Source organism: Pristis pectinata, chromosome 3 (genome assembly GCF_009764475.1).
Source record: "Pristis pectinata isolate sPriPec2 chromosome 3, sPriPec2.1.pri, whole genome shotgun sequence".
NCBI classification, from domain to species: domain Eukaryota; kingdom Metazoa; phylum Chordata; class Chondrichthyes; order Rhinopristiformes; family Pristidae; genus Pristis; species Pristis pectinata.
The window spans coordinates 140,656,404-140,668,534 of NC_067407.1; positions in this window are offsets into that span (position 1 = coordinate 140,656,404).

Genomic DNA, 12,131 nt, shown 5'->3' on the forward strand with positions numbered 1-12,131 from the left:
ACGTCCTCGAAGAGCCCCACTGACATATTTGGAATTGGAAGTAATTTGAAATATGTTTTTAAAATCCTTGATGTTCGGGTATCTGGTGACGATGAAATTGAAAACAACGTTTCCTGGGCGTGTACCTGGAAAAGTCTGGTGAAAAAAATTATGTCAGAATCAAAACTTGCAATTCTGAAATCCAGTTTAAATTTTAGAAAAATATCTGTTTATGTTTATCAGATCTCGAAAGTACGATACTGGATGTAGTTATTGATTTGGAGAAATTATTGCACTCTCTTGTACAATAGTTCTCTTCACAAGAGAGTTTAAAATCCCTGTTTCAGACCCGATTAAATATTGAAAATGAGTGGAAGGAAGTGTGTTGAGTACCTGAGAGCAAGGCGGAGAGATGTTAATGGAAACTGTACAGTTCCTATAGAGAATATTGCATAATATTGGACGCGAGAGTTGTTGGTAAAGCCAGTGTGTGTAGCCCTTGGGGAAAGTGGAGGTGGCTGCCTCCTTGAACCGGTCATGATCACAGATTGAAAGTTCTCCTCCAGTGTTGTTCAGTTGGACCCACCAGTAATAGTTAATTAGATTTCTCAACTCACTGGAGTTACTCCTGGGAAAAATTGCCATCTATGTCTGGATTTATTTGTTTGGCAGTTCTTCAAAGTCAAAGTCGAGTTTATAGCCATACAGTATGCACAGGTACATGTGTGCACAGGTGCAATGAAAAGCTTACTTGCAGCAGCAACGTAGGCACATTGGTATTGGTATTAGTATTGGTTTATTATTGTCACTTGTACCGAGGTACAGTGAAAAACTTGTCTTGCATACCGATCGTACAGGTCAATTCATTACACAGTGCAGTTACATTGAGTTAGTACAGAGTGCATTGAGGTAGTACAGGGTAAAACAAAAACAGTACAGAGTAAAGTGTCACAACTACAGAGAAAGTGCAGTGCAGGTAAACAATAAGGTGCAAGGTCACAACAAGGTAGATTGCGAGGTCATAGTTCATCTCATTGTATAAGGGAACCATTCAATAGTCTTATCACAGTGGGGTAGAAGCTGTCCTTAAGTCTGGTGGTACGTGCCCTCAGGCTCTTGTATCTTCTACCTGATGGAAGAGGAGAGAAGAGAGAATGTCCCGGGTGGGTGGGGTCTTTGATTATGCTGGCTGCTACACCAAGGCAGCGAGAGGTAAAGACAGAGTCCAAGGAGGGGAGGCTGGTGTCTGTGATGTGCTGAGCTGTGTCCACAACTCTCTGCAGTTTCTTGTGGTCCTGGGCAGAGCAGTTGCCGTACCAAGCCGTGATACATCCAGATAGGATGTTTTCTGTGCTGCGTCGATAAAAGTTGGTGAGTGTCAAAGGGGACATGCCAAATTTCTTTAGCCTCCTGAGGAAGTAGAGGCACTGGTGAGCTTTCTTGGCTGTGGCATCTATGTGGTTTGACCAGGACAGGCTGTTAGTGATGTTCACTCCCAGGAACTTGAAGCTCTCAACACTCTTGACCTCAGCATCGTTGATGTAGACAGGTGCATGTTCACAGCCCCCTTTCCTGAAGTCAATGACCAGCTCTTTTGTTTTGTTGACATTGAGGGAAAGGTTATTGTCATGACACCATTCCACTAAGCTCTCTATCTCTTTCCTGTACTCCAACTCATCGCAGTTTGAGATACGGCCTACAACGGTGGTATCATCTGCAAACTTGTAGATGGAGTTAGAGCAGAATCTGGCCACACAGTCATGAGTGTATAGGGAGTAGAGTAGAGGGTTGAGGATGCAGCCTTGGGGGGGGGGGGGCACCAGTGTTGAGAATAATTGTGCCGGAGATATGGCTGCCTATCCTCACTGATTGCAGATTGTTGGTTAGAAAGTCAAGGATCCAGTTACAGAGGAGGGTGTTGAGTCCTAGGTCTCAGAATTTGGTGACAAGTTTGCTTGGGATTATTGTATTGAAGGCAGAGCTGTAGTCAATAAACAATAGTCTAATGTAAGTGTCTTTACTGCCCAGATGCTCCAGAGCTGAGTGTAGGGCCAGGGAGATGGCGTTCGCTGTAGACCTGTTTCAGCGATAGGCGAATTGCAATGGGTCCAGGTTGTCTGGGAGGCTAGAGTTGATGCGTGCCATGACCAACCTCTCAAAGCACTTCATGATGGTGGATGTTAGAGCCACTGGTCAGTAGTCATTGAGGCAGGCTACCTTGCTTTTCTTCAGTACCGAGATGATAGTGGTCTTCTTAAAGCAAGTGGGAACCTGAGATTGAAGCAGGGAGAGGTTAAGTATGTCTGCAAATACTTCTGCCAGCTGATCAGCACAACAGTTGATCAGCACAAGGGGAAAGCCATGGAAAGCTGTGAATAGATGGATGATTAATTTGTAAATTAGTTAATTATTGTCACAAGTACTGAGGTACAGTGAAAAGCTTTGTTCTGCATGCCATCCATACAGATCATTTCATCACATCAGTGCATTGAGGTAGTACAAGGGAAAACAATAACAGAATGCAGAATAAAGTGTTACAGTTACAGAGAAAGTGCAGCACAGGCAGGCAATAAGGTGCAAGGCCATAACAAGGTAGATTGTGAAGTCAGGAGTCCATCTTATCGTGCTAGGGGACCATTCAATAGTCATAACAGTGGGATATAAGCTTCCCTTGAGCCTGGTAGTACCTGCTTCAGGCTTTTGTATTTTCTGCCCAACAGGAGCGGGGAGAAAAGAGAATGTCTGGGGTGGGTGGGGTCTTTGATTATGTTGGCTGCTTTACTGAGGCAGTGAGAAGTGTAGACAGAGTCCATGGAGGGGAAGCTCGTTTCCACGGTGTGCTGGGCTGTGTCCACAACTCTCTGCAGTTGCCTGTGGTCTCGGGCAGAGCAGTTGCCATTAAAATCGAAACAATGTCAGCTGGGGTGAAGGCAGTGAAGCAGGTGTGTAATAACATGGGTGGCATGAGCTTCAGTTTGTGGAGATCGGGCGGTGTTGCATTGGCATAATCCCATACACAGCCAACACGGCCATGGATAAGACTGGACCAAACTCAGAAGGTAGTTTGCCTCCCAGGTGCCAGGGTCTGGGATGTTTCAGATCGCATCCAAGATATCCTGAAGGGGGAGGGAGAACAGCCAGAGGTTGTGGTACATATTGGTACCAACGACATAGGTAGGGAAAGGAATGAGGTCCTGAAAAAAGACTAAAGAGAATTAGGAAGGAAGTTGAAAAGCAGGACCTCAAAGGTAGTAATTTCCAGATTACTGCCTGTGCTAAGTGACAGTGGGTATAGGAACAGAATGAAGGGGAGGTTAAATGCGTGGTTGAGGGATTGGAGTAAGGAGCAGGGATTCAGTTTTCTGGATCATTGGGGCCGCTTTTGGGGCAGGTATGACCTGTTCAAAGAGGACGGATTGCACTTGAATCCCGGGGAGACCAACTTACTGGAGGGGAGGTTTGCTAAGGCTACTGGGGAGTGTTTAAAATAGAATTGTTGGGGGGTGGGATCCGTACTAGAGAGACTGGGGAAGAGGTGTTTGGCTCTCAAATAGAGGAGGCTAGGAGTAAGTACCATAGGCAGGTGCTAGAGAAGGGACGTGTTCAGACAGGCTTGAGATGTGTCGATTTTAATGCAAGGAGTATTGTGAACAAGGCAGATGAGCTTAGAGCTTGGATTGATACTTGGAGCTATGATGTGGTGGCCATTATGGAGACTTGGATGGCTCCAGGGCTGGAATGGTTGATTCAAGTGCCGGGTTTTAGATGTTTCAGGAGGGACAGGAGGGAGGCAAGTGAGGTGGGGGAGTGGCACTGTTGATCAGAGATAGTGTCATGGCTGCGGAAAAGGTGGACATTGTGGAGGGATTGTCTACGGAGTCTCTGTGGGTGGAGGTTAGGAACAGAGGTCGATAACAGTGCTAGGTGTTTTTTTATAGGCCACCCAATAGTGACAGGGTTATTGAGGAGCATATAGGAAAGCAGATCCTAGAAAGGTGTGAGAATAACAGAATTGTTGTGATGGGGGATTTTAATTTCCCAAACATCGACTGGCATCTCCAGACAGTGAGGGGTTTAGATGGGGTGGAGTTTGTTAGGTGTGTTCAGGAAGGGTTTGTGACACAGTATGTAGATAGACTTACAAGAGGAGAAGCTGTGCTTGATTTGATATTGGGAAATGAACCTGGTCAGGTGTCAGATCTCTCAGTGGGTGAACATTTTGGTGATAGTGATCATAATTCCATCTTCTTTACGTTAGCACTGGAGAGGGATAGGAATAGACAGGCTAGAAAGGTGATTACTTGGAGTAAAGGGAATTATGAGGTTGTCAGGCAGGAAATTGGAAGATTAAATTGGGAACAGATGTTCTCTGGGAAAAGTACGGAAGATATGTGGCAAATATTCAGGGCATATTTGTGTGGAGCTCTGCATAGACATGGTCCGATGAGACAGGGGAGTCACGAGAGGATACAGGAACCGTGGTGTACAAAGGCTATAATAAATCTAGTCAAAAGGAAAAGAAAAGCATACAAAAGGTACAGAGAGCTCGGTAATGTTAGAGATCTGGAGGAGTACAAGGCTAAAAGGAAGGAACTTAAGAAAGAGATTAGGGGAGCCAGAAGGGGACATGAGAAGGCCTTGGCGGGCAGGATTAAGGAAAACCCCAAGGCGTTCTACAAGTATGTGAAGAGTAAGAGGATGAGATGCGAAAGGATAGGGCCTATCAAGTGCAGCAGTGGGAAAGTTTGTATGGATTCAGAAGAAATAGCGGAGGTACTTAATGAATACTTTACATCAGTATTCACCACGGAAAAAGATCTGGGGGATTGTAGTGGGGACTTGCAGTGGCCTGAAAATCTTGAGCATGTAGATATTAGAAAAGAGGTGGTGCTGAAACTTTTGGAAAGCATCAAGTTAGATAAGTCACCAGGACCGGATGAGATGTACCCAGGTTGCTGTAGGAGGTGAGGGAGGAGATTGCAGAGCCTCTGACGATGATCTTTGTGTCATCAATGGAGACAGAAGAGGTTCCAGAAGATTGTAGGGTTGCGGATGTTGTTCCCTTATTCAAGAAGGGGAGTAGGGATAGCCCAGGAAATTATAGACCGGTGAGTCTTACCTCAGTGGTTGGTAAGCTGATGGAGAAGATCTTGAGAGGCAGGATTTATGAACATTTGGAGAGGTATAATATGATTAGGAATAGTCAGCATGGCTTTGTCAAGGGCAGGTCCTGTCTTACCAGCCGGATTGAATTTTTTGAGGATGTGACTAAGTACATCGATGAAGGGAGAGCAGTAGACGTAGTGTATATGGATTTCAGCAAGGTGTTTGATAAGGTACCCCATGCGAGGCTTATAGAGAAGGTGAGGAGACATGGGATCCAAGGGGACATTGCAGTGTGGATCCAGAACTGGCTGGCCCACAGAAGGCAAAAAGTGGTTGTTGAAAGGTCGTATTCTGAGTGGAGGTTGGTGACCAGTGGTGTACCTCAGGGATCTGTACTGGGACCCTTACTCTTTGTGATTTTTATAAATGACCTGAATGAGGAAGTGGAGGGGTGGGTTAGTAAGTTTGCAGATGACACGAAGGTCGGGGGTGTTGTGGATAGTTTGGAGGGCTGTCAGAGGTTACAGAGGGATATAGATAGGATGCAGAGTTGGACTGAGAAGTGGCAGATGCAGTTCAACCCAGATAAGTGTGAAGTGGTTCATTTTGGTAGGTCAAATATGTTGGCGGAATATGGTATTAATGGTAGGACTCTTGGCAGTGTGGAGGATCAGAGGGATCTTGGGGTCAGAGTCCATAGGACGCTCAAGGCGGCTGCACAGGTTGACTCTGTGGTAAAGAAGGCATGGGGAATTGAATTTAGGAGCCAAGAGGTATTGTTGCAGCTATATAGGTCCCTGGTCAGACCCCACTTGGAGTATTTGCTCAGTTCTGGTCACCTCACTACAGGAAACATGTGGAAGCCATAGAGAGGGTGCAGAGGAGATTTACAAGGATGCTGCCTGGAATGGGGAGCATGCCTTATGAAAGCAGGTTGAGGGAACTCGGCCTTTTCTCCTTGGAGAGACGGAGGATGAGGGGGGACCTGATAGAGGTGTATAAGATGATGAGAGGTATTGATAGGGTAGATAGTCAGAGGCTTTTCCCCAGGGCTGAATTGGTGGCCACAAGAGGACATAAGTTTAAGGTGCTGGGGAGTAGATATAGAGGAGATGTCAGGGGTAAGTTTTTTACCCAGAGAGTGGTGAGTGTGTGGAATGGGCTGCCGGAAACGGTGGTGGAGGCGGATACACTAGGGTCTTTCAAGAGACTGTTAGATAGGTACATGGAGCTGAGTAAAATAGAGGGCTGTGGGTAAGCCTAGTAATTTCTAGGATAGGGACATGTTCGGCACAGCTTTGTGGGCCGAAAGGGCTGAATTGTGCTGTAGTTTTTCTATGTTCTATGTTCTATTTTCCCAGGGCAACCCTGAACAGGCAATTAATGTCACGCTTGGAGATGACAGGTTAGAAAAAATAACTCTGGATATTTTGTTTAGTTTTATTTCTTTGCTGGTATCCTGGCAAATTTGTTATAGAATCTGTACTATTCATAACATCGGTGTGTTGTTTAATGGGAACTTTCCTTAATAGATGAGGAACTGCTTTAATAGACTATCACCAGGCAGTGACTGTCATAATTATCCCTTACATCTCTTACACCTTGAACCTCAAACTTCAACTCAATCTTGACTTGACTGTCTGCCAAGCAATGGAACTGTACGGCAAAATTAAACTTCAAAGAAATAATGGCTTTATCCTGTACAAGTGAAAAAAGACAATTAGGATTTGTCACCCAATATAATTGGAGTGATCATTTACTCTACTTTTTTCTCCCCAGGTACAACCCATCTCCAATTATCCAACTTCCAAACCTTGAAGGAATGGTTGAACGTATATGATGGAATTTAAATGGTCATTATCTTGACACCTGTAGTTGGAAAATTATTGTAGCTGACTGTGAAAGAAAATGAGTCAAGTGTTTCTGACATCGGTAGAGCTAATGAGACTGAACTAATGAAGCTTTGATTATGTTAATAAAAATATATATTTGTAAGAAACCTTCTTTATGAAAGGATTTGATGATGTGTCTGGCAATAATAGAAGATAGAAGTTAGCAAGACCGGTCTTGGAAATTGGAAATTAGCTAATCCCTGGTGACATCACAGGAAGCAAGAGTTCAATTTACCAGGGGTGATCTTTCTCATCTGACAGTTTACTCTCATGAGCTTCTAGTCCTGAAATAGCCACCGCACAGATTACTTAGAATGAACCCAACTATAAATCGAGGTTTTCACTGAGTATAAGAGTGAAATGTTTCAAATTATGGAGAATTTTCAACATTATCACTGAATCACTAAAAAAATACAGAGAGAATGCCATTTCATTTCTGAAGCTCGAGACTTCCTATGGTATTAAGATCTAGCAGTTTCACCTCTGGGTCAGCAGGTTATGAGTTCAATGCATCTATAGAGATTAGAGTACAAAATCTGGAATGACTGTCTTTCTTCAGACTGGACATTGCACAGGCAGAGATGCTGTCACTTAGATGAAATGTTAGGACTTTAGGTCGGATTTGCCTGACTTTGAGGATTGGATGAGTAAAAGTTTCCTCTATTTAAATATTGAGAAGATTGAAGTCTTAGTTCCTGCTATAAAATTGGTTGCTATTCAGGGTAGGTTTGAGAACCACGAGTCCGTGCATTGGGAGCACAGAGAGGCTCTGCTGATGTGTCAGAAGGAGCTCACCACCTCACAAACTACGCACCCACCTGTTCCATCAGTTACCTCCTGCCCCATCTGTGGAAGGGTGGACAGTTCCTACACTGGCCTCATCAATCACCTCAGAACACCCTAAACCAAGAATGATCCCTGGAATGAAAGGCTTAACGTATAAGGACATTTGATGTCTCTGGACCTGTACTTGATGGAGTTCAGAAGGATGGGGGGGGACCTCATTGAAACCTACCGGATACTGAAAGGCCTGGAGAGAGTGGACATGGAGAGGATGCTAGTAGGAGAGCCTAAGATCCAAGGGCACAGCCTCAGAATTAAGGGACATCCCTTTAGAAATGAGATGAGGAAGAATTTCTTCAGTCAGAGGGTGGTGGATCTGCGGAATTCATTGCCACTGACAGCTATGGAGACCAAACCATTGGGTGTATCTAACGCAGAGATTGATAGGTTCTTGATTGGTAAGGGGGTTAAGGGTTACAGGGAGAAGGCAGGAGAATGAGGTTGAGAAAGAAATCAGCTATTATTGAATGGCAGAGCAGACTCAATGGGCTGAATGGCCTAATTCTGCTCCTATATCTTATGGTCTAAACCCGAGTAGAAGTAACTCATCTGAGATCCTGAGGGACTGCCCAGGAACAAGAAGATAGGCCAGACTGGGTGAGGACAGCAGATTCCCTTCCCCGGTGCTCTGTCTTTACCTCTCGCTGCCTCGGTAAAGCAGCCAGCATAATCAAAGACCCCACCCACCCGAGTCATTCTCTCTTCTCCCTTCTCCCATCAGGCAGAAGATACAGGAGCCTGAGGGCACGTACCACCAGGCTCAAGGACAGCTTCTATCCCACAGTGATAAGACTATTGAATGTTTCCCTTGTACAATGAGATAGACTCTTGACCTCACAATCTACCTTGTTATGACCTTGCACCTTATTGTCTGCCTGAAATACACTTCCCTGTAGCTGTGACACTTTACTCTGCATTCTGTTATTGTTTTACTCTGTACTACCTCAATGCACTGTACAATGAATCAGTCTGTATGATCGGTATGCAAGGCAAGTTTTTCACTGTACCTTGGTACAAGTGACAATAATAAACCAATACCAATACCAGTAGTGAAACAGGTGAATTTTTACAACTATCCAATAGCTTCACTATCAAGAAGACATAAACACAGGAAGCTGCAGATGTTGGAATCTGCACCAACAAACAATGTGCTGGAGGAATTCATCGGGTTAAGCAGCATCTGTGGCGGAAAATGAATTGTCGACGTTTCGGGTCGAGACCCTTCATCAGAACTCATTATCATTCTGTCTGAGTGCCAGTTTTTTATTCCAGATTGGTTCAGCTCCCTGACTGTAAATTCCCCAGTTATCCCAGTGGGATGGACATGTCTCCAGATCGTTTTCCAGGCCCTCAGATGCTAATCCACTGATTTAAACACTTGGCCCGATTAAACCTGGCAGCACAGTGGTGCAGCTTGTAGAGCCGCTGTCTCACAGCTCCAGAGATCCAGTTCAATCCTGACCTCTGGTACCATCTGTGTGGAGTTTGCACATTGTCCCTGTGACTCCTAGGGTTTCCCCTGCGTGCTCCGGTTTCCTCCCACGTCCTTAAATTGGCCATTGATTGACCATTGCAGATTGGTAATTGGTAATTGGTTTATTATTGTCACATGTACCAAGATGCAGTGAAAAGCTTTACTTGCCTGCCATCCAGACAGACAAATTCCATACATAAGTACATCGAGGTAGTACAAATGGAAAGGTAATAACGGAATGCAGAATATGCATTACAGTTACAGAGAAAGTGCAGTGCAGGTGGACAAATAAGGTGCAAGATTGGTAGGCTAAATGACCACTGAATTTCCCCTGGTGTGTAGGTCAGTGTAAAATCTGGGAGGAGTTAGAACATAGAACATAGAACATAGAACATAGAACATAGAACAGTACAGCACAGAACAGGCCCTTTGGCCCACAATGTTGTGCCGACATAGCTATTCCCTCCTACCTACAGAATGCCCACATCCCTCCATTTTTCTCTATGCATGTAACCAACCAAGCCCCTCTTAAAAACCCCCAACGAATTTGCCCCCACCACCCTGTCAAGCAACGCATTCCAGGCATCCGCCACTCTCTCAGTAAAAAACGTACCTCTGACGTCTGTTCTGAACCTACCCCTTCACGCCTTAAACGCATGCCCTCTGGTATTGGAGTTGCTGAGAATGTGGGAAGAATACAATGGGATTAGTGTAGGATGGGGGCTTGGCGCAGACTCAGTGGGTTGAAGGACACGTTTCTGTGGTATATGACTCAATGATTCCATATCTCAGATCCACCAGAAGCAATAGATCCGAAACATCCTTCCTGACCTTCACCTCGCCCCCTCCCGCTTCATCAACCCCCACGGACACTCTGCTGCACCACCCCACAAGTTTAATAGTGCTTTGGAGAGGGAGATTTGACTTTCACCTCCCTTTTGCGTGCAGACACCCTGGATCTAAATTTAAGGTATAACCTTGATTCTGGTCTTTCCCACTAGAGAAAGTGATTTCTTTCTCACCATCTGATCAAAGCCTTTTATCATCTGAAGCATCTCAGTAAGGTCACCCTTTGATATTCTACATTCAGTACAAACATAGTCTATGTCATGTCGTTCCATAACTTATTCCTTTAATTCCTGTAGGTACTGATCCCTCACAGTTCCTGAACCTGGTGTTTCATCCTGACCTTGGAGTTTGCACATTCTCCCCAAGACTGTGTGAGTTTCCTCTGGCGGTTCCGTAAGAACACAACAAAACAGGAGCAAGGGTAGGCCCCTCGGCCCCTCAAGTCTACCCACCATTCAATCAGATCATTGCTGATCTGCCCCAGGCCTCACTTCCCCTTCAGTGCCAGTTCCCCACAGCCCTCAATTCCCTGATCTTTCAAAATTATATCTATCTCCCCTTGAAATGCCCACAATGATCCAGGCTCCACAACACTCCAGTGTTTACATATCGGATGACCCGCTCTGGGCCCAGCACGTAGATGCAATCACAAGGAAGGCACGCCAGCATCTTCACTTTTTTAGCAGGATTAGGAGGTTCAGCATGTCACTGAACACCCTAACAAACTTCTACAGTTGTACTGTTGACAGTGTCCTGACTGGTAGCATCATGGTCTGGTATGGAAAGTCGAATGCACAGGAATGTAAGAAGCTGCAGGGAGTTGTGGACTCAGCCCAATACATCACAGGCACATTCCTCCCCACCATCGGGAGTATCTACAGGAGGCGCTGCCTCAAGAAGGCAACATCCATCATCAAAGATCCCCCACCATCCGCGCCGTGCCATCTTCTCACAGCTCCCATCGGGCAGGAGGTACAGAAGCCTGAAGTCCCACACCACCAGGTTCAGGAACAGTTACTTCCCTTCAACCAGTTGGTTCTTGAACCAACCTGCACAACCCTAATCACTACAGTTTAGCAACACTGTGACCACTTTGCACTAAAATAGACCTTTTTGTTTTAATTGTGTTCTTTCTTGTAAAAAATGTGTGCAATTTATGTTTCATTTATGTTTTTCTTGTGAATGCTGCTTATCTGATGCTCTGTGCCTGTGATGTTGCTGCAAGTAAGTCTTTCACTGCACCTGTGCACACATGTACTTGTGCATCTGACAAAGAAATTCCTTCACACCTTTATTTTAAACGACCGGCCACATGTCTTCTAACGATGTCCCCACTTCGAACACTCTCCCACATCCCAGAGGCATACTGGTAGGTTAACTGGCTCCTGTAAGTTACCCCCTGGAGTAGGAAGGCAGTAAAAGGATGTTGATGAGCCCATGAGAGAGAATATGGTGCAGAACTGGAGGGAAGTAAGGAGCAGGGAATGGGACTGGTGGGATTCCACCCCGGGAGCTGGCTTGCTCTTTATCCCTATAACTTATTCTCTCTCACATGCCCAGCAACTCCCTTTCATTCTTTTGCAATTTAACTGCACACCAGGGATAATTTACAACACACACGCAAATGGGAATAAATGTTTGAAGAGCACAAATCTCAGGAAATGGTATTTGAAAACAAAACGACGCTTAACTTGCCCTCATTGCCCAGCTGTCCAGTTATTTATGACCTGTTTCCTTAACAAGATCATTTGCCGTGACATTCTGCTCGGCTGCAAAATTGGAATGAACCCTGAATCATTCTGCTGCAAGCTCTGAAGGCCAATTGAGGCATCAAACTTGCATAAGGCCTGTTAGTGTTACACGGTTGCTGCTGTCATTTTGTTAATAGAAGCCACTGACTCTTGACTCTTCAAGGCGTGCTCCAAGGTTCAGTGTGAAAGGGATTGCAATCAGCTAAGCAAACACCTTACCCAAAGAGCAATAGGCAG